The 26,637-nt window shown below is 47.2% G+C and overlaps 1 protein-coding gene across 1 annotated transcript in view; it reads right to left on the bottom strand.

Annotated features, from left to right (window-relative positions):
- Positions 1-26,637, bottom strand: part of PROK1 (prokineticin 1) — a 200,608-nt gene that overhangs the window by 1,379 nt on the left and 172,592 nt on the right. The window lies entirely within an intron of this gene.

The following is a 26,637-nucleotide window of genomic DNA, read 5'->3' as shown; positions in this document are numbered from 1 at the left end:
TGGGAACACTGATGATTGCCAACCGAATTATTGAGATGCATCTATCACTCCCTAGCCTGTTTCAGACCTGTGCCTCGAACATGGTTTAAGAACTCTACTAGCAGGAAGAATCTCTGCACATCAGTGCCATTGTTTTTTGTTTGTTTTAGACGCAAAAAATTTTGGTTTAGGAGTTTTTTTCATTAAAGAAAAAATACCCAAAGGGGGCCAAAAACATGGTTTAAAACAAGAGCACCCCTATAAACACCACATACTGTTGGCAGGTACCTACCTTTGTCAGAGAAATTTGAGGGCTATGAATCTCATATTTCCCAACTCAAAAAAGTAGTGGACTGCAGGTAGAATGTGTTAGATGACCACGATTTGGGGTGGACAGAATTCACAAGGAACAGGGTCAGGATTTACATTAGGTGGGCCTCTGTCGTGAGTTGCACAGTGGGGGAAAAATGATGGGTTGAAATGATACCTGACCTATTGCGACTGGTTAGACTATTTGCAAGCTTTCATCCCATCACCTTTTGGGTGTTTACTTGCCACTACTATGCATGGAAAGTTGAGACTGGCAGAGCGTTCCCAGTCTACTACTTCCAATGTTTGTGAATTACAAAATGTAGTAAATTTGCACTCCTTCAAGGAGTATTTAGATGGGTATAGATTTACAGCTTTTTTGGTTAGCAGATCAACATGTATAAAAAAAGATCCCAATTGTAGGAACGTGTCTCTTTTGACTTGGCTAGACCCCACATTTTGCCTGGAACATGATGTGATTTGAAATGAAAGTGCACTGAGTCCCTGCTAACCAGGTTTCCAGTGCCAGAGCTTTTTCCTAAAAATGTACCACGGTTGGCACAACTTCAGTAACCTCTGTAAGTACCCAGTAAATTGTACCAGTGGTACCCGGGGCTGTTGAAAATTAGTACGGTTTGGTGAACATTATCTGCGCCATCTTGCCTCTTCCCCTGATGCCACACTTTTGTCGTGCGCACCCGCCATTTTAAGATGCCTTGATCAGAGCGAACCCTTTTGCATGCCGCTGGCCCCTGATATAGCCCTTCGCCCTCACTAAGCCTGCACGCTGACCAACCCCCTGCTTGCACCTGCCTTGAATCATAAACCCCTCTTCGGCGCTGCTCTGCCCCAGGCCCTCATCCTGTTCCCAGCGCGACACCTCCCTTCTTCCCTTTCTCGATCCCCGGCCCTTAGATGCAAACCCCCCTTTTTTCCCCCGTGTGCCCGTTTGTCTTCCCCGTTCCCAGGCCGACACCCAGCACTGCCGATACCATTCCTTGCCCCTCCCCGTACAATAGAAAGCTTCCCCCACCAAAGGATCCCCGGGTTGATCAAAGCCCCCACTCCATGAGATCCGATCAAACACCCCACATTCCGTGAATCGGCGGAATATCCAGCTGCGCGATACTCATCACCTATTGTGACTAGGGTGGGGACTTCAACTGTAAATGTGTGTGGGAACGGGCCCAAAGGGGAGTTCCGGGAATGTCTTTTCCATACATCAAAACTTTAACATGAATATGTAATCTGCAATAAAGTCATAAAACAGTGTATAAGAGGCCAGGCCTCAGAAATGTAGCTAGAGCACCTCAGAACGATACCTTCTGCCCGTTTTGTTGTGTTCTCCTCCGGAGAGAATAAAAAACCTTGTTTCCTGCCTTCCAGTCTCCAGCGCCTGCCTCTTCATTGATTAAATAACTAGAGGGTCACAGAGGCAATACCGCCAGGCAAATCCCGATTGTCCCCGACCCGTCCCAGGTTTAACAATTGGCGTCCCAAGCGTGGGGCCCATCAGCGACTCGTGGATCCAGTGGGAGAGGTCCCGACGACAGAGTGAACGACTGCAACGATCGGGAGAGCTCTTGCCCAATAGACCCTCGTCTGGCAGCCGATCATCCAAACTTCACTAGTTCCGAACAGACCTCTCTCGAGTGATCTACGGTCCTGACTGGGAACCATTAGGAGTGCCGTGAGAAATACGAGAAAAAGAGGACGAACGGGCGCTGGATTCGGAAGACAAGAAACTGTCCACATGGTCCGGGTAAGGTCGTGTAATCACGACAAGTTGCGAAATGATTGCTTGATTGTTTGATTGCTTGATTATTTATAAAATACTAGTATTACTCTTTGTTTGACCTATTTGGAGATTCACTGTCTGCACACGGAGAAAGAGTAGGCTCCTTCTCTTTTGCAAACGGTGAAGGATAGGTAACGTAACCGTCGCGCCTATCTTTCTCCCCCACTGACTCTATTATTTCTTAACGGTTTTTGGGAGACTCCCCTCTCCCTCACTGATTAAACTGGGTTCTTTAACCCCGAACTACTGTTCACAGATTGTCTTCTGGAGATTCTCTGTCTGCAAACCGGAAACAACAGCTTCCTCTTTGCGGTTAGTGAAAGGGTAGAGGACGCAGACTTTTGCGCCCTACTTACTCTCCCCATTGTCCTTTTTCTATCCTATTTATTTATTTATTAATTACTTGATTGTTCCGCGCTCTTGGTTACTCTTTTTTATTTTTGTTCATGAGGTATTCACTGCCTGCAAACAACGTAGAATAGGAATATTCTGTCTAGTCTTTGCACCTAGTGATAAGATAGGCACTGCTGACTTATTAGTCCCTCGTTACGAGCCGTCATGTCTGTCTTCTCCCCATTGATTGATAATTGGTTCAGCCCGGACCGTGTATTAGAGGTGGACCATATAGCTCCACTAGAAGGCACCCCTAATAAGGACATGTTCATAAACTATGGATTAGTTACCATAGCCTATAATAAATTGTGGCACAGGTATACCAAAGAAAGTCAAGACAAACAGTGGCCACTGGCAGGATCCTTTGACCTTGATAAAATAGAAACGTTAGAAATAGCCCTTCGAAATAATAAGACAACGCCTATTATGCTCGACAGTCTCGGTATGTGGCGCAGAGAGGCTATGCAACGACAGAGAAAAGACGAGGACAAACCAAGTAGAGAAATATACCGACAGGACAACCCCAGGACACCGCTACCCACAAGTTATCCCCCGACACTACGCAAAAGACGACCAGACTTAGGGCCAGACCAATGCGCTTTTTGTAGATATGTCGGACACTGGAAAGCCCAATGCCCGACTCTACTGAGCGTGAGTAAAGGCAAAGGGCCGACAGGAACGACAGATCGGCAGTATGAGAAAAAGCGCGAGACAAAGAAGAACCCGACTTACATAGACAGACCAGATAGAACCACCACGTTTGATTATGCCCGATGGCACAGATTTCGCCAGGAAAATTTCAGCGGCATGCTCAAGTTCTCCTAGGTCGGGCAACGTCAAGACGGGAACCCAGCCACGCTTTAAGATTCACAAACGGAAAGAGATAATTATGACCAATAACTGTTTTATATTCGTCTTGGGTCTTTGTATGTCGTACTTGTACTGTCCCCCCCCCCCCCGTCTGAGTTTGTGTGTATGTAATGTACGAATCTGCGTCATCCCTCTACACGTGTTTCCGTGTTACTCAACCTCTGTTAAGCAGAAACTTAGCATAAAAGCAACCTGGAAAGAAAGAAATGGTACAACAAAATCCGTAGACCATTGATGAACTTGAACTTTTAATTTAACACAGCAAACAAGAAATAATAACGGTAAACTGTAGAAAATGAAAGTCAAACAGAACATTCGCCCCCCCCCATTCTGGAACCTTCCAAAGTAGGGCAGGGTTACGGCTACGCCCAACCAGCGGCAACCCATATAAGGCGGGCCCCGCTGCCAACTCTTGGTCAGGAAATCTTAACATATGGGGAAGCCGGAGGAGAGGCAGGGGCCAGCGGAGTCCAGCCGCAACGGCCCTAGGTAGTTGCCGGTAGTCCCGCCACATGCCTCCTCGGCCCAGCCGCAACGGGCCTGGATAGACTTGAGTAGTCCCGCCACATGTCCAGAGAAGAGCGAGGCACCTCTTCCTTTTCTCCTCCGCAACAGCCGCAGCAGCTCTGGGCGGCGGATGCCCTGTCCATACCCCTGCAGGAATGCGTCCAGGTCGGGCCGGGAGGGAGAGGCGACGCGGACGAGCCTCTCCCACCTCCACCTATAGGAGGTCTCCCAGCCCCCGGCCCAACGCCGAACACCCCCAGTCAGGCGATGGTGCCCATACTTGCACAGCACCGAACACACCATGGTGGCACCCCAGTATTTGCGCAGCACCGAACGTGCAATGGTGGCCATATTTTCGGAACACCGAACCGCCAATGACTGCACCGATACTCGTGCCGCGCCGAATGCGCGCCACAGGTGGCCATACTCCCACAGCACTGAGCACAAGACTTGGGGAACACCGGATGTGGAGAGACCTTCATGCGGGGCGATGAAAAAGAGCAGCATGGAGTGCACCGGGAGAAGGAGACGGCGCGAACGAGTCTCCCTCGCCCCCCCAGGTGGGGGCATCACAGCTGCACCCCAGCTGAACGTCCCGCTTTCACACAACAGGGACCTCTTCCTTTCACTCCGAAGGATCTCTTCCACTCTTGCAAACTCGACGAGAGTGGCCCCTGTAGGGCCTCAAAATGGCGTCTGGGTCCGCTGGAAGGCGGGCCCCGGCCACTAGAGTAACTTTGACCAGCAATATAACTCGGACATTTGCCCACTGGGGCACGAGCCCCCATCTCCGACAGCATCTCCGCAGCCTTGAAGACCCTACAAAAGTCCCCGGCGGAACCTTCGGCCTCTGCAGGTTTCCGGTAAGGGACGGCTGCCTTGACCGCCAACGAAATAAACATGACATTGCCACTCCTTCTGTTAGCATGAATTCTAGAACTGCCGAAAAGGACTCTGGTCCAAACTGCCAGTAATGGGAAACATTTCCCCCTGATGCTACTTCCGGACTGAGCCGGCCCCGCCCAAAATGGCGCCGGTATCAAGAGGGACTTGCAAACACCTCGTGGTGTTCCTTCGCACTAATATAAACTTGATGTTCTGAGACTTTATATGATCCTTTGTACACTTGGCTAGAAAAGACAAGGAGAGCTCACTCGACGAACAGTATGAAAGGATCCCGTTAAAAATGTTGATTACAAATGTACAATGTATTATATTTTTATAGCTGATGTATAACCTCATCTACGACGCACACATACAGTATGCATATAGGAAATCTGATTGCAACTATTATGATTATGCTTCTAAATTATGAAATAATGCCCCCGAACCCCCAGCCAATTAATAGACGTTTTAGTTTCCTGCAAATGAATGAATAAAACTTTCCAATTTATTTATTTCCGCAAGACGACACTCCCACTGTACGCGCCTTAACCATTGCCATGTCCGACCAAATACGACTGCACCCTCATCATCCACGTATTGAAATGATTCCGAGAAATAAAGGTTTTCGAAACTATGGACGGGTATTGCATGCTTTATTTTAAAAAAATGTGGGATCGGTGGGAAAGTTCTTTTCTGTGCACCCTACTCTGCTCTCTCTTTAAGGTTGAAAGAAGATGGTTGCCCAGCCCTGGAGGACGGATCGGATCGACAACACGACACTCTGCCTTCAAAGTACGCGACTGACTCATGAGCTCTCGCGTGGAGGAAGACCTTGACTTCCAAGGATGGGTAAAACGAACGGTGTAAATGAGGGAATGTAAAAGGAGGGTGAAATGAAATGATGTAAACGTTATAAAGTACAACGTTCCAAGGTATCAGGGAACGGAGCTGACCCAAGAACCGAAGAACCTTAGAACGCCACAACGTTGAAGGAGGTTTAAGGATCCCGATAGTGAGATACGTCCTTTGACTAGATACCTCGCACTAGGCACCTCTGGTTTCCTTTTCACGTTCCCCGCACACGACCTATATGGACACACTGCCCCCCCCCCCCGACTCCAGAAACCATATCCCCGGGGACTCTGCCCCGAGGAGGGAGGACGAGTAAGAGGTGAGTAAAGGACTCTTGAATACATGTATTTAAATATGCGCGAATGCTGTTCCCTCCCCTCCCCCCCCCTTTTTTCCTCCCTCTGCAGGTTACATCAGAAATTACAGCCGAGGTGTGGCGAAGATCTGAAGCCTTGCCATGTCTAATACACGAAGCAGACTAGCGCCGCAAGGTGGTGCCTAAGCACGCCTGCAAACTACTCACGTATCGAACAAACCCGAAAAATTAGCACGACCTGATAAAAAGTGATCACCCTTAAACCAGACCGGACGAATGAACCCATGTCACGTATGATGCGAAACTGAGAGAATGTGTGTGTGTGACCGAGGCGCTGACCCAACTGGTCGAAGGACCGAGAATGCGAGAAAATGCGACAAAATGGTACCTCCTCTCTTCTTTCCTTTTCTCAAGGCACGTCCCCTCTGCCCTGTCTAATACTCAAACTGCATGATTACAAGATCCTAACGCAGACCCGTGAATGTCCTTTACTGTGTAATGCACTAAATAGCCTTTCTTGACTACACTGCCACCCTCTCTGTTGCACGTGTACTATTTAGCCTGCCGTTGCACTCTCTCTCTCTCTCTCTCTCTCTCTCTCTCTCTCTCTCTCTCTCTCTCTCCTTCTATTTTTTTGCACTCCCACTCTTCCGAGCGATTAGCCCCGAAATTGGCAGACTGCCACCCCTAGCGCACCACCTAATTGGCTTCAAATACCGTCAGTATTTGCACAAAAACTTGTCTTTAATACAATCACCCTGAGACCGTGTCATTACCTCTCCTTTTCCGCTAGAAGTCAATGAACCGAGGTTGGGCCGTAAGGGAAAGGACAGGTAAGACGACAGAGGTTCCCTAATCTGGCCCGTAATAAGGGAACTACATGTCAACGGCTCCTATGGTATAAAACAAGGACCTCAGAATACGCGACCCTCCCCGCCCCGAATTGTCGCAATACCCAAACAGGAAAAATGATCACCCCTGTTACATCCGCTGTATCAGCCGCTCCAAACTGGAGTTATGAAACTACCCCTCATTCCCGGTTGGGAGGAATGGGTCGATTTACGCCCTTACCACAAGTTTCTATGTCCCTAGTTGTCTCCCATAAAACCCCTGTCTTTTCTGATTAAGTACTCAGGCCGTAGGAAGCTACGTAGGAACCAGAATGATGTTTTACAAGGTTAAAAGACTAGACCAAAGTGAAGAAGTCGTTGAAATGAACCCTGCCGAAAGTAAAACAAAAAAAAACAACAAAAAAAATGTTTTGTTGAAAAACAGGACGCATTGATAAAAAGAACTGTTTAGCCTATGTTCGTCCCTCAGCAAAATATCTGTTTAGTACCATGTCGATAGCACACAGTACCCTTGGTAAATATAAAGCCCTAGAGAACGGCATAACTTTGTCAAGCCCGTCTTACGAAGGTGGGTCTCCATCAGATAAACTGTCGAAACTGTAATAAATAATTATGAAGGAAAGCCATAATACCTCCAACAGGCCCGTCATCGGTCATTTATATGTTAGTTGTGAACCCTAAAATAACGGACGTTTTCATTTCTATCTGAAGCTGGGAGAGAAATAGACTTTTGCGATTTCCTTCCTCTGCAAATTCTCTAAAGACTGTCTTTTCAAACTCGTTTAAGGGTACGGCTGTCAGGAGAGAGAAGGACCGGATGTGGGAGCACGAGGCCTGACTGCAGACTATGGAACACCTACGACATGGGCCAAGGCGAGACCGCGACAGAACAGAGCTACAGGACGAGGCACTACCTCCAGCAAAGTGAGAAGAAAGGGCTAAACTGATGCCCCCGCTCTATGTTCGAATGTGTGCCGAAAGGTCCCCGCTCTCCAGACTCGGTCTTGAGCCCGCCCATCTGAAGTCTCTCATTCCCCTAGTTTGTTCCTAATTTGGCCTTGCTCCATCCCCCTTTTTCTCCGACCTACCCTATGGACTGTTTTGTACGCTCTTCTTCCATCTGAACTTTCTGACAATCACCTCAAAGGACACAGGGCGAAAAGGACCTTTCCGGCCAGAAACGCGAGGAAAGGGTCGTGCCCTGCAACGCAGAACTTAGAATAGAGCTGGACTTGTAGCTCCACCGCCGGTGCTCCACAGCGCCAACGAAAGACAACAAAGAATAATGAGAACTCGTTAACTTCGAACATTTGACATCCTCAATCACCGTTTCTGCTATGCCTCATTTCTCTCCCAGCCGCCATTGTATTGATCATGCTCCAATCCGAATCTGATATATGTAATAACCTACCAGTTCACGTTATGAAATGTACTTGCTGCTCTCGCTACAGAATCGTTTTTGTATTACATTTCTATGACTTTCCTGCTAAAACAAATTGATCAAAGTCTATCAAATAGGTCCACCTCCTAAAACTAGAAATGTTAAAATGTATTGTTTACAACTCTTTTCATCTAGGGTTCCTACCGTTTTCTTTCTCATGCCCACCACAATAGAACCGAGTAGAAAATGAACCAGCAAGATGTCTTGAATATGTTAAAGGGAGGACTGTTGAAAATTAGTACGGTTTGGTGAACATTATCTGCGCCATCTTGCCTCTTCCCCTGATGCCACACTTTTGTCGTGCGCACCCGCCATTTTAAGATGCCTTGATCAGAGCGAACCCTTTTGCATGCCGCTGGCCCCTGATATAGCCCTTCGCCCTCACTAAGCCTGCACGCTGACCAACCCCCTGCTTGCACCTGCCTTGAATCATAAACCCCTCTTCGGCGCTGCTCTGCCCCAGGCCCTCATCCTGTTCCCAGCGCGACACCTCCCTTCTTCCCTTTCTCGATCCCCGGCCCTTAGATGCAAACCCCCCTTTTTTCCCCCGTGTGCCCGTTTGTCTTCCCCGTTCCCAGGCCGACACCCAGCACTGCCGATACCATTCCTTGCCCCTCCCCGTACAATAGAAAGCTTCCCCCACCAAAGGATCCCCGGGTTGATCAAAGCCCCCACTCCATGAGATCCGATCAAACACCCCACATTCCGTGAATCGGCGGAATATCCAGCTGCGCGATACTCATCACCTATTGTGACTAGGGTGGGGACTTCAACTGTAAATGTGTGTGGGAACGGGCCCAAAGGGGAGTTCCGGGAATGTCTTTTCCATACATCAAAGCTTTAACATGAATATGTAATCTGCAATAAAGTCATAAAACAGTGTATAAGAGGCCAGGCCTCAGAAATGTAGCTAGAGCACCTCAGAACGATACCTTCTGCCCGTTTTGTTGTGTTCTCCTCCGGAGAGAATAAAAAACCTTGTTTCCTGCCTTCCAGTCTCCAGCGCCTGCCTCTTCATTGATTAAATAACTAGAGGGTCACAGAGGCAATACCGCCAGGCAAATCCCGATTGTCCCCGACCCGTCCCAGGTTTAACAATTGGCGTCCCAAGCGTGGGGCCCATCAGCGACTCGTGGATCCAGTGGGAGAGGTCCCGACGACAGAGTGAACGACTGCAACGATCGGGAGAGCTCTTGCCCAATAGACCCTCGTCTGGCAGCCGATCATCCAAACTTCACTAGTTCCGAACAGACCTCTCTCGAGTGATCTACGGTCCTGACTGGGAACCATTAGGAGTGCCGTGAGAAATACGAGAAAAAGAGGACGAACGGGCGCTGGATTCGGAAGACAAGAAACTGTCCACATGGTCCGGGTAAGGTCGTGTAATCACGACAAGTTGCGAAATGATTGCTTGATTGTTTGATTGCTTGATTATTTATAAAATACTAGTATTACTCTTTGTTTGACCTATTTGGAGATTCACTGTCTGCACACGGAGAAAGAGTAGGCTCCTTCTCTTTTGCAAACGGTGAAGGATAGGTAACGTAACCGTCGCGCCTATCTTTCTCCCCCACTGACTCTATTATTTCTTAACGGTTTTTGGGAGACTCCCCTCTCCCTCACTGATTAAACTGGGTTCTTTAACCCCGAACTACTGTTCACAGATTGTCTTCTGGAGATTCTCTGTCTGCAAACCGGAAACAACAGCTTCCTCTTTGCGGTTAGTGAAAGGGTAGAGGACGCAGACTTTTGCGCCCTACTTACTCTCCCCATTGTCCTTTTTCTATCCTATTTATTTATTTATTAATTACTTGATTGTTCCGCGCTCTTGGTTACTCTTTTTTATTTTTGTTCATGAGGTATTCACTGCCTGCAAACAACGTAGAATAGGAATATTCTGTCTAGTCTTTGCACCTAGTGATAAGATAGGCACTGCTGACTTATTAGTCCCTCGTTACGAGCCGTCATGTCTGTCTTCTCCCCATTGATTGATAATTGGTTCAGCCCGGACCGTGTATTAGAGGTGGACCATATAGCTCCACTAGAAGGCACCCCTAATAAGGACATGTTCATAAACTATGGATTAGTTACCATAGCCTATAATAAATTGTGGCACAGGTATACCAAAGAAAGTCAAGACAAACAGTGGCCACTGGCAGGATCCTTTGACCTTGATAAAATAGAAACGTTAGAAATAGCCCTTCGAAATAATAAGACAACGCCTATTATGCTCGACAGTCTCGGTATGTGGCGCAGAGAGGCTATGCAACGACAGAGAAAAGACGAGGACAAACCAAGTAGAGAAATATACCGACAGGACAACCCCAGGACACCGCTACCCACAAGTTATCCCCCGACACTACGCAAAAGACGACCAGACTTAGGGCCAGACCAATGCGCTTTTTGTAGATATGTCGGACACTGGAAAGCCCAATGCCCGACTCTACTGAGCGTGAGTAAAGGCAAAGGGCCGACAGGAACGACAGATCGGCAGTATGAGAAAAAGCGCGAGACAAAGAAGAACCCGACTTACATAGACAGACCAGATAGAACCACCACGTTTGATTATGCCCGATGGCACAGATTTCGCCAGGAAAATTTCAGCGGCATGCTCAAGTTCTCCTAGGTCGGGCAACGTCAAGACGGGAACCCAGCCACGCTTTAAGATTCACAAACGGAAAGAGATAATTATGACCAATAACTGTTTTATATTCGTCTTGGGTCTTTGTATGTCGTACTTGTACTGTCCCCCCCCCCCCGTCTGAGTTTGTGTGTATGTAATGTACGAATCTGCGTCATCCCTCTACACGTGTTTCCGTGTTACTCAACCTCTGTTAAGCAGAAACTTAGCATAAAAGCAACCTGGAAAGAAAGAAATGGTACAACAAAATCCGTAGACCATTGATGAACTTGAACTTTTAATTTAACACAGCAAACAAGAAATAATAACGGTAAACTGTAGAAAATGAAAGTCAAACAGAACATTCGCCCCCCCCCATTCTGGAACCTTCCAAAGTAGGGCAGGGTTACGGCTACGCCCAACCAGCGGCAACCCATATAAGGCGGGCCCCGCTGCCAACTCTTGGTCAGGAAATCTTAACATATGGGGAAGCCGGAGGAGAGGCAGGGGCCAGCGGAGTCCAGCCGCAACGGCCCTAGGTAGTTGCCGGTAGTCCCGCCACATGCCTCCTCGGCCCAGCCGCAACGGGCCTGGATAGACTTGAGTAGTCCCGCCACATGTCCAGAGAAGAGCGAGGCACCTCTTCCTTTTCTCCTCCGCAACAGCCGCAGCAGCTCTGGGCGGCGGATGCCCTGTCCATACCCCTGCAGGAATGCGTCCAGGTCGGGCCGGGAGGGAGAGGCGACGCGGACGAGCCTCTCCCACCTCCACCTATAGGAGGTCTCCCAGCCCCCGGCCCAACGCCGAACACCCCCAGTCAGGCGATGGTGCCCATACTTGCACAGCACCGAACACACCATGGTGGCACCCCAGTATTTGCGCAGCACCGAACGTGCAATGGTGGCCATATTTTCGGAACACCGAACCGCCAATGACTGCACCGATACTCGTGCCGCGCCGAATGCGCGCCACAGGTGGCCATACTCCCACAGCACTGAGCACAAGACTTGGGGAACACCGGATGTGGAGAGACCTTCATGCGGGGCGATGAAAAAGAGCAGCATGGAGTGCACCGGGAGAAGGAGACGGCGCGAACGAGTCTCCCTCGCCCCCCCAGGTGGGGGCATCACAGCTGCACCCCAGCTGAACGTCCCGCTTTCACACAACAGGGACCTCTTCCTTTCACTCCGAAGGATCTCTTCCACTCTTGCAAACTCGACGAGAGTGGCCCCTGTAGGGCCTCAAAATGGCGTCTGGGTCCGCTGGAAGGCGGGCCCAGGCCACTAGAGTAACTTTGACCAGCAATATAACTCGGACATTTGCCCACTGGGGCACGAGCCCCCATCTCCGACAGCATCTCCGCAGCCTTGAAGACCCTACAAAAGTCCCCGGCGGAACCTTCGGCCTCTGCAGGTTTCCGGTAAGGGACGGCTGCCTTGACCGCCAACGAAATAAACATGACATTGCCACTCCTTCTGTTAGCATGAATTCTAGAACTGCCGAAAAGGACTCTGGTCCAAACTGCCAGTAATGGGAAACATTTCCCCCTGATGCTACTTCCGGACTGAGCCGGCCCCGCCCAAAATGGCGCCGGTATCAAGAGGGACTTGCAAACACCTCGTGGTGTTCCTTCGCACTAATATAAACTTGATGTCCAGAGACTTTATATGATCCTTTGTACACTTGGCTAGAAAAGACAAGGAGAGCTCACTCGACGAACAGTATGAAAGGATCCCGTTAAAAATGTTGATTACAAATGTACAATGTATTATATTTTTATAGCTGATGTATAACCTCATCTACGACGCACACATACAGTATGCATATAGGAAATCTGATTGCAACTATTATGATTATGCTTCTAAATTATGAAATAATGCCCCCGAACCCCCAGCCAATTAATAGACGTTTTAGTTTCCTGCAAATGAATGAATAAAACTTTCCAATTTATTTATTTCCGCAAGACGACACTCCCACTGTACGCGCCTTAACCATTGCCATGTCCGACCAAATACGACTGCACCCTCATCATCCACGTATTGAAATGATTCCGAGAAATAAAGGTTTTCGAAACTATGGACGGGTATTGCATGCTTTATTTTAAAAAAATGTGGGATCGGTGGGAAAGTTCTTTTCTGTGCACCCTACTCTGCTCTCTCTTTAAGGTTGAAAGAAGATGGTTGCCCAGCCCTGGAGGACGGATCGGATCGACAACACGACACTCTGCCTTCAAAGTACGCGACTGACTCATGAGCTCTCGCGTGGAGGAAGACCTTGACTTCCAAGGATGGGTAAAACGAACGGTGTAAATGAGGGAATGTAAAAGGAGGGTGAAATGAAATGATGTAAACGTTATAAAGTACAACGTTCCAAGGTATCAGGGAACGGAGCTGACCCAAGAACCGAAGAACCTTAGAACGCCACAACGTTGAAGGAGGTTTAAGGATCCCGATAGTGAGATACGTCCTTTGACTAGATACCTCGCACTAGGCACCTCTGGTTTCCTTTTCACGTTCCCCGCACACGACCTATATGGACACACTGCCCCCCCCCCCCCGACTCCAGAAACCATATCCCCGGGGACTCTGCCCCGAGGAGGGAGGACGAGTAAGAGGTGAGTAAAGGACTCTTGAATACATGTATTTAAATATGCGCGAATGCTGTTCCCTCCCCTCCCCCCCCCTTTTTTCCTCCCTCTGCAGGTTACATCAGAAATTACAGCCGAGGTGTGGCGAAGATCTGAAGCCTTGCCATGTCTAATACACGAAGCAGACTAGCGCCGCAAGGTGGTGCCTAAGCACGCCTGCAAACTACTCACGTATCGAACAAACCCGAAAAATTAGCACGACCTGATAAAAAGTGATCACCCTTAAACCAGACCGGACGAATGAACCCATGTCACGTATGATGCGAAACTGAGAGAATGTGTGTGTGTGACCGAGGCGCTGACCCAACTGGTCGAAGGACCGAGAATGCGAGAAAATGCGACAAAATGGTACCTCCTCTCTTCTTTCCTTTTCTCAAGGCACGTCCCCTCTGCCCTGTCTAATACTCAAACTGCATGATTACAAGATCCTAACGCAGACCCGTGAATGTCCTTTACTGTGTAATGCACTAAATAGCCTTTCTTGACTACACTGCCACCCTCTCTGTTGCACGTGTACTATTTAGCCTGCCGTTGCACTCTCTCTCTCTCTCTCTCTCTCTCTCTCTCTCTCTCTCTCTCTCTCTCTCCTTCTATTTTTTTGCACTCCCACTCTTCCGAGCGATTAGCCCCGAAATTGGCAGACTGCCACCCCTAGCGCACCACCTAATTGGCTTCAAATACCGTCAGTATTTGCACAAAAACTTGTCTTTAATACAATCACCCTGAGACCGTGTCATTACCTCTCCTTTTCCGCTAGAAGTCAATGAACCGAGGTTGGGCCGTAAGGGAAAGGACAGGTAAGACGACAGAGGTTCCCTAATCTGGCCCGTAATAAGGGAACTACATGTCAACGGCTCCTATGGTATAAAACAAGGACCTCAGAATACGCGACCCTCCCCGCCCCGAATTGTCGCAATACCCAAACAGGAAAAATGATCACCCCTGTTACATCCGCTGTATCAGCCGCTCCAAACTGGAGTTATGAAACTACCCCTCATTCCCGGTTGGGAGGAATGGGTCGATTTACGCCCTTACCACAAGTTTCTATGTCCCTAGTTGTCTCCCATAAAACCCCTGTCTTTTCTGATTAAGTACTCAGGCCGTAGGAAGCTACGTAGGAACCAGAATGATGTTTTACAAGGTTAAAAGACTAGACCAAAGTGAAGAAGTCGTTGAAATGAACCCTGCCGAAAGTAAAACAAAAAAAAACAACAAAAAAAATGTTTTGTTGAAAAACAGGACGCATTGATAAAAAGAACTGTTTAGCCTATGTTCGTCCCTCAGCAAAATATCTGTTTAGTACCATGTCGATAGCACACAGTACCCTTGGTAAATATAAAGCCCTAGAGAACGGCATAACTTTGTCAAGCCCGTCTTACGAAGGTGGGTCTCCATCAGATAAACTGTCGAAACTGTAATAAATAATTATGAAGGAAAGCCATAATACCTCCAACAGGCCCGTCATCGGTCATTTATATGTTAGTTGTGAACCCTAAAATAACGGACGTTTTCATTTCTATCTGAAGCTGGGAGAGAAATAGACTTTTGCGATTTCCTTCCTCTGCAAATTCTCTAAAGACTGTCTTTTCAAACTCGTTTAAGGGTACGGCTGTCAGGAGAGAGAAGGACCGGATGTGGGAGCACGAGGCCTGACTGCAGACTATGGAACACCTACGACATGGGCCAAGGCGAGACCGCGACAGAACAGAGCTACAGGACGAGGCACTACCTCCAGCAAAGTGAGAAGAAAGGGCTAAACTGATGCCCCCGCTCTATGTTCGAATGTGTGCCGAAAGGTCCCCGCTCTCCAGACTCGGTCTTGAGCCCGCCCATCTGAAGTCTCTCATTCCCCTAGTTTGTTCCTAATTTGGCCTTGCTCCATCCCCCTTTTTCTCCGACCTACCCTATGGACTGTTTTGTACGCTCTTCTTCCATCTGAACTTTCTGACAATCACCTCAAAGGACACAGGGCGAAAAGGACCTTTCCGGCCAGAAACGCGAGGAAAGGGTCGTGCCCTGCAACGCAGAACTTAGAATAGAGCTGGACTTGTAGCTCCACCGCCGGTGCTCCACAGCGCCAACGAAAGACAACAAAGAATAATGAGAACTCGTTAACTTCGAACATTTGACATCCTCAATCACCGTTTCTGCTATGCCTCATTTCTCTCCCAGCCGCCATTGTATTGATCATGCTCCAATCCGAATCTGATATATGTAATAACCTACCAGTTCACGTTATGAAATGTACTTGCTGCTCTCGCTACAGAATCGTTTTTGTATTACATTTCTATGACTTTCCTGCTAAAACAAATTGATCAAAGTCTATCAAATAGGTCCACCTCCTAAAACTAGAAATGTTAAAATGTATTGTTTACAACTCTTTTCATCTAGGGTTCCTACCGTTTTCTTTCTCATGCCCACCACAATAGAACCGAGTAGAAAATGAACCAGCAAGATGTCTTGAATATGTTAAAGGGAGGACTGTTGAAAATTAGTACGGTTTGGTGAACATTATCTGCGCCATCTTGCCTCTTCCCCTGATGCCACACTTTTGTCGTGCGCACCCGCCATTTTAAGATGCCTTGATCAGAGCGAACCCTTTTGCATGCCGCTGGCCCCTGATATAGCCCTTCGCCCTCACTAAGCCTGCACGCTGACCAACCCCCTGCTTGCACCTGCCTTGAATCATAAACCCCTCTTCGGCGCTGCTCTGCCCCAGGCCCTCATCCTGTTCCCAGCGCGACACCTCCCTTCTTCCCTTTCTCGATCCCCGGCCCTTAGATGCAAACCCCCCTTTTTTCCCCCGTGTGCCCGTTTGTCTTCCCCGTTCCCAGGCCGACACCCAGCACTGCCGATACCATTCCTTGCCCCTCCCCGTACAATAGAAAGCTTCCCCCACCAAAGGATCCCCGGGTTGATCAAAGCCCCCACTCCATGAGATCCGATCAAACACCCCACATTCCGTGAATCGGCGGAATATCCAGCTGCGCGATACTCATCACCTATTGTGACTAGGGTGGGGACTTCAACTGTAAATGTGTGTGGGAACGGGCCCAAAGGGGAGTTCCGGGAATGTCTTTTCCATACATCAAAGCTTTAACATGAATATGTAATCTGCAATAAAGTCATAAAACTGTGTATAAGAGGCCAGGCCTCAGAAATGTAGCTAGAGCACCTCAGAACGATACCTTCTGCCCGTTTTGTTGTGTTCTCCTCCGGAGAGAATAAAAAACCTTGTTTCCTGCCTTCCAGTCTCCAGCGCCTGCCTCTTCATTGATTAAATAACTAGAGGGTCACAGAGGCAATACCGCCAGGCAAATCCCGATTGTCCCCGACCCGTCCCAGGTTTAACAGGGGCATTGGGAATGAAGAGGGGCCACTAGGGCTACAGCTGAAATTGTGCCACCCAAGGGACCTCTCATGAAGACCGTGCAAAGTGCTGGCAGAGAACATGTCTCATGCTTAAAAGCCTGAGACAGCAAACTTTTGATCAGAAAAAGGGCAATGTCAGCAGCTCCCACAGTACCTATTGGGAGGAGGGACTCCTTCACACTGAGGTCAGAGACCCCAACCATGGTGCCACTAGGAAAGGGGTACTGTCAGTAACATCAAACTGAATTGCCAGGTTGTGAAGTTCTTTGACTTAACAAGAAAAAGACTTAATAGCGTTTGATGAACATTATTAGGCCCTGAGGATAACCTTGAACTGATCCTAGCAAATCTCGTATTTTTTTATTTATTTATTTATTTAATCGAATTTGTTAAGCTTAAGTACAAATGGGTTTTAATGTTCCTATTGGTGTTTTTATATTTTTGTAAAGATTTTAATTAATCATGTACAAATAACCATTCCCTTACCTTACTAGGAAAGGGGCAGTGCCTCAGCAGTTTAGAGAGTTTTTCATCACTTTGGCCCATGACATCCCCCTAGCTGGGCAGCTTGGCCAGACTTAGGGCCAGATGTAGGTAGCCAAATACCGGTCGGTAACGGCCGAATTCGGCCGTTACCGACCGGTATTTGGCTTTTGAGATGTAGGTGCCTGAAAACAGGCCATTTCGGTAATTTTACCGAATCTGTAAATATACCGGTCGGTAAATTTACCAACCGGTATTTTTACAGAATCGGTAAAATCGAGATGTAGGTGGGACTCTTCTGAGTCCCACAAGCCCTACAAAATCGGTATTTTACCATCAAATACAAGTTGATGGTAAAATACCGATTCAGGTGTGCATGCACATGTGTGCATGCACACCTGTGCCATATGACAGGCAGACCTGCCCTTAGGGCAGGTATGCCTGCCACATGGCACCTGAACCCGTTTTGGGGGTGCTAGAGGGTGTCAAAGTGACACCCCCTGCACCCTTGTGAAATTCGGTATTTACCGATTCGGTAAATACCGACCGGTAAACGCCCAATCATTCCTATGGGCTTCAAAGCCCATAGGAATGAATGGGCATTTACCGGTCGGTATTTACAGAATCGGTAAATACCGAATTTTACCGATTCGTTAAATGCACATCTGTATTTACCTACATCTCGGTACTTATATTTTACCACTTCTTAAATACCGAATCGGTATGATTCGGTATTTAAGAGGTGGTAAAATAAATTTACCTACATCTGGCCCTAAGACTTTTAGTTGGTTGGTTAACCACTGCCGCTTGCAAGATATGTCCCAGAAGGTGAGGGAGTTTTATAACTCTTGTGCCCCCTGTAAAGCCAGTTGCAAGGCAGGTGGCCACCTGAAGGCTGCCTTAATTCAACTTCCTGTAGTTGGGGTTCCCTTTGAAAGGGTAGGTATTGACCGTGTTGGTCCCATTGACCCTCAAAAAGCATCAGGAAACCGACTCATACTGGTAGTAGTGGATCATGCCACCAGTATTCCTGTAGCTATTCCATTTAGAACTACCACTGCCCCTTTAGTGGGTAGGACTCTCCTTGGCATCTTTAACAGGGTAGGTTTTCCTAAGGAGGTGGTATCAGACAGAGATACAAATGTTATGTCTACTTCTCTAAAGCATATGTGGGCTTAATGTGGAATAACCTGAAGGTTCACTACCCCATATCATCTGCAGACCAATGGGATTGTTGAAAGGTTCAACGAGACATTGAAAGGTATGATTGGTGGACTCCGTGAAAAAGTTAAATGGAGATTGATGTCTTACTGCCATGCCAGATTCTTGCCTACAGGAAGGTGCCACAGAAGGGACTAGGACTTTCCCCCTTGAAACTTCTGCTTGGTCATCCTGTAAGGGGACCATTGTGTCTTGTGAAGGAAGGATGAGAGAAGCCTCTCAGAGAGCCTAAACAGGATATTGTGGACTATGTGCTTGGCCTTCATTCAAAATGGCTGAGAACATGGAAAAAGCAAACAAAATAATTGAAGCCAGCCAAGAACTCAAGAAGCTCTGGTATGATCAAAAGGCTACCATGGTGGACTTTCAACCATGGAAGAAGGTGTGCGTTTTGGAGTGTGTGGTTCCTAGGGCTCTCTAGGACAAATGGACTGGGCCCTACCCTGTCCTTGAGAGAAAAGGGGAGGTCACTTACCTGGTAGACCTTGGCACTTGCAGGAACCCAAAGAGTCACCCATGTAAACAACCTTAAACCCTATCATGCCATGGCTGAAGTGGCCTTACTGATGGTCACAGATGAGGATCAGGAAGCAGAGAGCGAACCTCTCCCTGATCTCCTCTCAAACAACCCTAAAGATGGGTCAGTTGATGGAGTGGTTTTGTCAGACACCCTCACTGCCCAACAGCAGCCTGATTACAGGCAAGCCCTCAATCCATTGGCTGAGTTCTACTTCTTGACCCCTTGTCAGACTCACTGGTGTACACATGATTGCACACTGGGGCTAGCCAATCTGTCAAAAAATGGTGGGCCTTGTTTATGAGAAACTAATGCAGTTTGGTGCGGCAAGTCATTTAACTGTGCTGCGTTAGTATCGAAGCACAGGGATGCACCACATTTACAACAATATATCACCTCACTGTGCTCTTCCCTGCGCTGGGGCACAAACTACTGTCATGTGCCAGCACAGGCACCCTTGAACCATGGTGCAAGGATGCCTGCATCATGGGAAGTCTGTTTTTGTGCAGGAAGGGGTACATTCCTGCACAAAAACAATCAATTGAGGTGATTTCCTCTCTCAATGCATGCTGTAGAATGCAGCACGTGTTGAAAGAGGAAAAAAACGAGGAGAAATGAAAACATTTCTCCTTGTTGCATTTCCAGGTTTACAATTGCTGGTAAATGTGGAAATGCATCAGTGGACATGATACAAAGTGTTGCATGAAAAGGGCAATAGTTACAAGCACACAATATCACGCAGCAGGTTGTGCCACCGGTGCATCATGCAACGTGATGCACTGGTGGCACAAGGGGCTTGTAAATAAGCTCCTAAGTCCACAGGCAGTCTGATCATGTCAAGTAGAGCATCAAATCTGAAATAAGCCAGATGATGGCATTGGGAGTCATTGAGCCAGCTGAGAGCCCCTGGTCCAGCCCAGTTGTTTTAGTCTCCAAACCTCACACCCAGGGTGGAAAGAAAGAGAATAGTTTTTTTTGTGGACCTTTGGGGGCCTCAATGCAATGACCTAAACTGATGCATATCCAGTTCCTGATTAACTGATTGACAGGTTAGGGGCAGTACAGAAAAATATCTCAGTTCTTTTCATCTCACATTAGGGTACTGTCAGATAGGTCTGGCCCCTGGAGCAAAAGAACTGTCATCTTTCTCAACCTCCGGTGGGCATTACCAGTTTACTGTTATGCCTTTTGGATTACTGAATGCCTTTGTCACCTTCCAAAGGCTAGTGAACAAAGTCATAGCTGGGTTGAAATAATCCTTTAATGCATCTTATCTTGATGATATTGCTGTCTTTAGGTCTACCTGGCAGGTCACCTGAACCACCTTGGCAAGGTCCCTGAGGCTCAGAGAAATGCAGATATCACTATCAAGGCAAACAAGTGACAGATAGGGCAGAGCATGGTTGTTACTTGGGCCACCTTGCAGGTGGCGGCCAAGTTCAGCCCTTCAACTCAAAATCCAGGCAATTCTGGACTTGGCAGCTCCAATAACCCAGACCCAAGTGAGGGCATTCCTTGGCTTGACTGGGCATTACAGGAGGTGTGTGAATGTATATGGGTCAATGGTGGCCCCCTCACAGAACCGACTTTCAAAAAGATGCCAGAGAAGGTTAACTGTACAGTGAGCTGTCAAAAGGCTTTTGACACCCTTGGAGGAAAAATGTACACAGCACCCATTTTGAAAGGTCCAAATTATACCAAGCAGTTCAGAGTGAAGTCATATGCCTCTGAGCATGGGATAGGGGCGATCCGATCTCAAAACAATGATGATGGCCATGGCAAACCTGTTGCTTTAATTAGCAGGAGGGTACTCCCCAGAGAGCAGCATTGGAGTGCCATTGAGAGGGAAGCCTTTGCTGTGGTTTGGTCCATGAAGAAGCTGAGACCATACTTGTTTGGTTCTCATGTCCTAGTTCAAACTATCCACAGGCTTCTCAGATTGCTCATGCAGATGAAAGGTGAAAACCCCAAACTGTTAAGGTAATCCATATATCTACAAGTAATGGACTTTACAGTGGAACACAGACCTGGGACTGACAATGACAATGCAGATGGCCCTTCCAGGATCGTCCACTTAGAAGGTGAAGACTCTTTAGGGAAAGGTTAGTTTCATCCTCTTCCGTTTGGAGGAGATCATGTAGAAAAAGTGCCCTTTTTGACATGGTAAGGCCCCACGATTTGCCTGAAAAATGATGTGATTCTGCCTGAAAGGTCACTGGGTCCCTGTAAACAAGGTTCCCAGTGCCAGAGCTCTTTCCTAAAAATGCATTATGATTGGCACAACTTCAGCAAACCCTGTAAGCCCCCATTAATGTGTACTCCCAATACCTGGAGCATTGGAACAGAAGAGGGTCCACTAGGGCTGCAGCACACATTGTGCCACCCCAGGACCCCACACCAAGACCATGCAAACTGCCATTGCAGGCTCAGTGTCTTGGTGCAGAGTAAACTGAAGTGTAGACAACGCTCACATTCCTGTGTGCCATGCCCACAGACATTGCATGAGGTATAGGTAAATCGACCATACTTCAGACATTACTGCCTGCAGTATGGGTGGCATATATGTTTTTATATTTGTATAGTTTTATTTAACGCGAACATGACCTGTGAGGGTATCAGAGCGATTTACAGGGTGGCAGTAAAAAAAGACGCAGTAATAGAACACAGATCTGACATAAATACAATCATAGAAGAATAACAAACTGAAGGACGAGACCTACCTAGGAATCAGAAGAATAGTTAGTAGTCATGATAAACAAATAAGAATAAAACAGGTAAGATAAATCAACTTGTACGATTTCGATTTTTGGCCAACCATTTGTTCATCAGAAATGTTTTCACTTCTATTTTGAAGGAGGCAGTAGAGGGAATCAGACAGTTTCCTTCAGCAAAGAATTCAACATTTTTGGTCCAGTGCCCGAAAAAGTTCTGTTGCACGTATTCTTTTTGTGGAAAATCTGTGATTTCAGCAGCAGGGAGCTGGTACTTCACAATGATCTACATCCGCTTGATAATTCCAACTTTCGTGACAAGTATGTGGGAGTAATGAAATGTAGGGCTTTTTGAGTCATGCAGGTAAGTTTTAGTTGAATTTGTACTTCATAAGGGAGCCAGTTTAGGGATTTAAGACCAGGGAAGATGTGTTTGTTCATTTTTGTTCCGGCGACGAGTCTGGCCAAAGCAAGTGAGGCCTATAAAGGGACCAGCTTGTATCTGGGCTGTCCCTGACTGTGAACACCATCTTGACGCACAGAGCCCAGCTGACCTTCCTGATCTGCACCCAGCCCATACGGCCTGGGTCCCTTGCTTGGATTCCCCTAGACTTACCTGTAAGTTCACCTCATGTAGCCTGTTTTGAGGTGGTCTCCTTCTTCGAGCGCACAAGCTACCAACGACCTCAGCACCCTGCTCCCGGTCAAATCCTGGACGCTCCTGATGATTAGGTAGAACATTCGACTTTGGCCTGCTGCTACCCTAAATCTCGAAGGTGAACCCCTGGATTTGACTGTACTATTTTATATACATTTATGTATTTTCTCAATAGACTTTCATTGTGCGTAATTACGCAGTAAGTTGTTTTCAGCACTTTGAAAATTCATAACTAAAAAATTACTTACCTGTGAGTGAAGTTTTAAGTCTTCAAAATAATATGAAAATCAGTGTTAAAAAATCAGTTTTATTTTCGCAAAGTGGTCTCAGATTTATTCTTGAGTGTGTGTATCATTTATTGACTCTTTGAGTACAACAAATGATGAGCACTACCGTCAAATAAACCTAACTGCTCACCCATACTACCACAAATAAAGCGTTAGTGTTATCTACTTGTGCCTCTGTACACCAATCTGGTCTCACTGGACTCTGCACAGTGTACTTCATTTTAGTACACTATGTAGAGAGCCAGCTTCCTACACCAATCCCCAAAAATCAACAAATTAAAACCTCTCAGTAACATGAGAACAATGAGAAAACCCAACTCGGCAGATCCATCCAAGACCTCCTGTCCAAACTACCAAGCCAACAGTACATTTGAGGGGTGTCACACCATAAACACCCATGCTGAGGCTACACCCTTGCCCATCCCACCTAGGCCTGGTACTTCTCCCTGGGCACTCATGACTATGGTCATGTAAAACATAACCACCAAAAGTCTCTTCCCTGGAATCACATATTTTAAATGTATTCCCACTGCTCTGACTTTTCTTTGTCCCTGTTACCAGAAGCCTTGATGGTAGAGTTGTCAAATCAGTGCATGTGGGTAGGCTCCATGTCTGTAGACCTCACCTTTTACAAATCATTTTTCCAAGTGACGTGATCTTCTCTGTCATAGTTTCCTACCTCCTGCACCTCATACCACTCCGATCTCCTGGTTATCTACAAGCCAAAGAGATTTCACAAATGTCATAAATGCAACATCTGTTTTTTACTTCTGACAGAGTGGTGTAGTTCCATTATAATAACAATCGAAGGTTTAATATTAGGGATTTCATTAATTGTGGCACTAAGTATGTTATATACATTAATATATGCCATAGTTCTCTTATTTATTTTGTCAGTACAATAAGGTGTTTCAGAGAAAGAATTCAAGAACATTTTAGGACAATCCAGAACAGAGATGATAATTATCCACTTTCCCTTCATTACAATACTGCACATGCCAGCCTTGAGAATATCATAATTAAATGCCATGCAATTGAAATTGGCAATACCCTACTAAGAGGAGGAATAGAATGGCCATTCTTCACAAATAAGAGGCAAAATGGCTCATTAGATTAAGAGTCGTAGATAGGGGCTTGAACATTGACAGGGACAAACTAATGGTTTGCAGTGGTCATAGAAGGAACAAAGTCTCTATTTCTGTGCATGTGTCTGAAATGTTTACAGATATGGCTTGACATTTCTATAAATTTGATCATCTCAGTGATTCTAAAACCTTTTAAGTTGGTTGTGAACATCACATTTATTATACTATACCGTCTCGTTTTAATATCACAAATTTGTTCAAAGTGCATGTTGTCACTAACTGCAATATATTACAATGTAACGGTCTTTTTTTACTAATTTATTAATATTTTGTGTAGAGATTCAACTTTTTCTTCTCGTTTTCTTCCTCTTGTTTTTTTCTGCTCATCTTTAGCTGTGTGTCTCCAATATGGTGGGTCAATTTTCCATCTCCTCGTAGTTCTGCAAAATTGTATAAGCAAAGTAATCGGAGCACGCTCAGTATCACACTCGTCCGGCCGTGGTTGCTGAAATTCGTGCTAAGTGTTGGAACACTTTTTGACCTGAGATACATCTGGTTGTGGACTGAGAAACTCCTGATAAATGTTGTGTTTCCTTATTACTGGCTATTTGTAAAGTTCCAAATTCGGTCTCTGTTTTATCATCTCTTCATTTGGTTTTGTTCTTGTTGCCAGTCCTCTTTCTTTGTTGATAAAATTGGATGTAAGCCAAGAAATCAGAACACGCTGCGCAGTGCTTCGTGGTTCGAGAAGCGTCAGGTTGTATACCTTGATAAGTGCTGGACTAATGTTTGCCTCGTAATATGTTTGGTTACGGATTCATATATAAATACACTCCCTGACTTCTAATACTCAGTAGTGTGCCTATTATTATTATTTTTCCTATAAAACATGGATTATATGCTCACTATACCACGACTCTTTCGGGTTTGGGATGGATTTGGTGCCTGTTACACCATTACATTTTTAGGTTTCGCCTGCATAACGCTTGCACTGTGCTTGTGAAATCTATTGTTTTTAATATAAACTTAAAAGGGGCTTACATCCTGCCCCCTCTCTTTCCTTGCTTTTCATTGGTTCCTGTGCTTGCCACTTCCTTTTCCTCCATTTCTATTGGCTGTAGCATATTTTCTTGCATTTAACAAATGCTTGTTCATCGTCTGCTTCTTTTATCAGTTGCCCGTAGCCGAAATACTGGTAACATCGCTTTGGCAGAACAAATGTTTCATAAATTTCTGCCTCTTTCTGCTTTTTAGGGCTGACGCCCTGCATTGCACTGCAAAGCAGTGTCGCGCAGGCGAGAGCCCTTTTGTCCGAGGTTTGAAAATGGACCCTGGAATCGCACACGCTTGTGCGTGTGCTTTTCCTGTTGTGTTCCGCTATTGGACTTTGCGTGCGTGTTTTTTGTAACAGAGCACGCAAAAGGCCAAAGGCAGGTGCATTGCTCCACCCATGACCTATTGGTGTCTGTTACGCGCACCAAAGCCCATATGTTTTCAATTATCATGCCTAGACATGGGCGCGATAATTAAAAAACATATGCCGCGCAGTAGCGTCTGCACCACTAGCGGGCGTGTTTTAACTGCGACAGATTTATCGCACAGCTTCTAACTCCTGTAGTCAGAAACACGAAAATGAAGTAACGGGTGAGGAGAGGTCCTGTAGGATGTTTATGGATCTGAGACAGCCAAGAAATGTTAAGCGCTCTCTCTAATATTTAACAAATAAAAGCAGCCCTACGCTTCCAGTCTATCTCTGGCAGGGAGCAAGAGGTGGTACGCCGCCGTGTAGTGATTGCCAGACCACCGTAGATGTGCCCAACCCCCTGGCCTACGTCTGGGGGTCCTGTGCCGGGGGAGTGGGTAGGGTGTGCCACGAGTCCCAGGTGTGTACTCTAGTACTGGACAGGATGGGGAGGGCTGCACATGCAGACCTTTGTATATTGGCGGCAATCTCTGCAGCAGTGGCTTACAAGGAGAGGCTTCTGTGTCCCTAGACCAGCACGTGTACCATGACTCGCTAATTCCCCACCCCCCAGCGTAATCCAGGCATAACCATGGGCTGGGGGTTTTATGAGCAGGCCAGACAGCTCCCAGGCCCACAGGATGGCTGAGGGTGAAGTGAAAGGGGGGGTGATAGTTGGACGGCTAATGATGAGGATAGTAGGCCTTCACTGCTCCCCACGCCTGAAGATCACGGCGTTATGTTAGTTCCGCCCTCGACGGCGGGGGCCAGCCTTCTCCCAGCCCCCTTCCTTGGAAAGTGATGTTCTTCTTTATGTCTTAATGGCAAAGGGCGGCGGGTAGCAGGAGCCAGCGTCTGGTGTGAGTAGTGCCGCTCTCACTACTACACATGTGGTTCGGGGCTAAGATAGAGAATGCATTGCCATCTAGGTCAGATGGAACAGGAGGGAGAAGAGGTAGATGCCCCGCTCAACAGCCAGGCCTCCTGTGTCCCTCAGAGCGCCATGTTAGTAGGCCTCTATGATAGGTTTGAGCTGGATTTGCAGGCACTCTGGCAACATGTCAGGCCCATACTGCCCACTCCCTCAAAACACAGGGGCGCTGATGAAGCAAGGGAGGATGTCAGACCACTGGGTGCAGGTTGGGCTCCCCGAGCAAAGGTACTCACTGCAAAACCAATAGATGTGGGAAGGGCACAGGCACTGGATCTTTTAGGAGAGGATGAGGAGACAGATGGCGCGGCACCCAGCCTCCGCGATCTGTTCAGTATACCGTGGCCATGTTGAAGGACGTTACTCTGCCACGTCTGCCGTTGTGCGATGGGTGGTAATCTCGGCGTGTAGGTCTGGGAGACTAGGCACAGGATGGCCCCCA

Source organism: Lissotriton helveticus, chromosome 5_1, assembly GCF_964261635.1.
Source record: "Lissotriton helveticus chromosome 5_1, aLisHel1.1, whole genome shotgun sequence".
In the NCBI taxonomy this organism is placed as follows: domain Eukaryota; kingdom Metazoa; phylum Chordata; class Amphibia; order Caudata; family Salamandridae; genus Lissotriton; species Lissotriton helveticus.
Note: the sequence above shows the minus strand (reverse complement) of the source record. Positions and strands in the feature narration are given on the sequence as shown.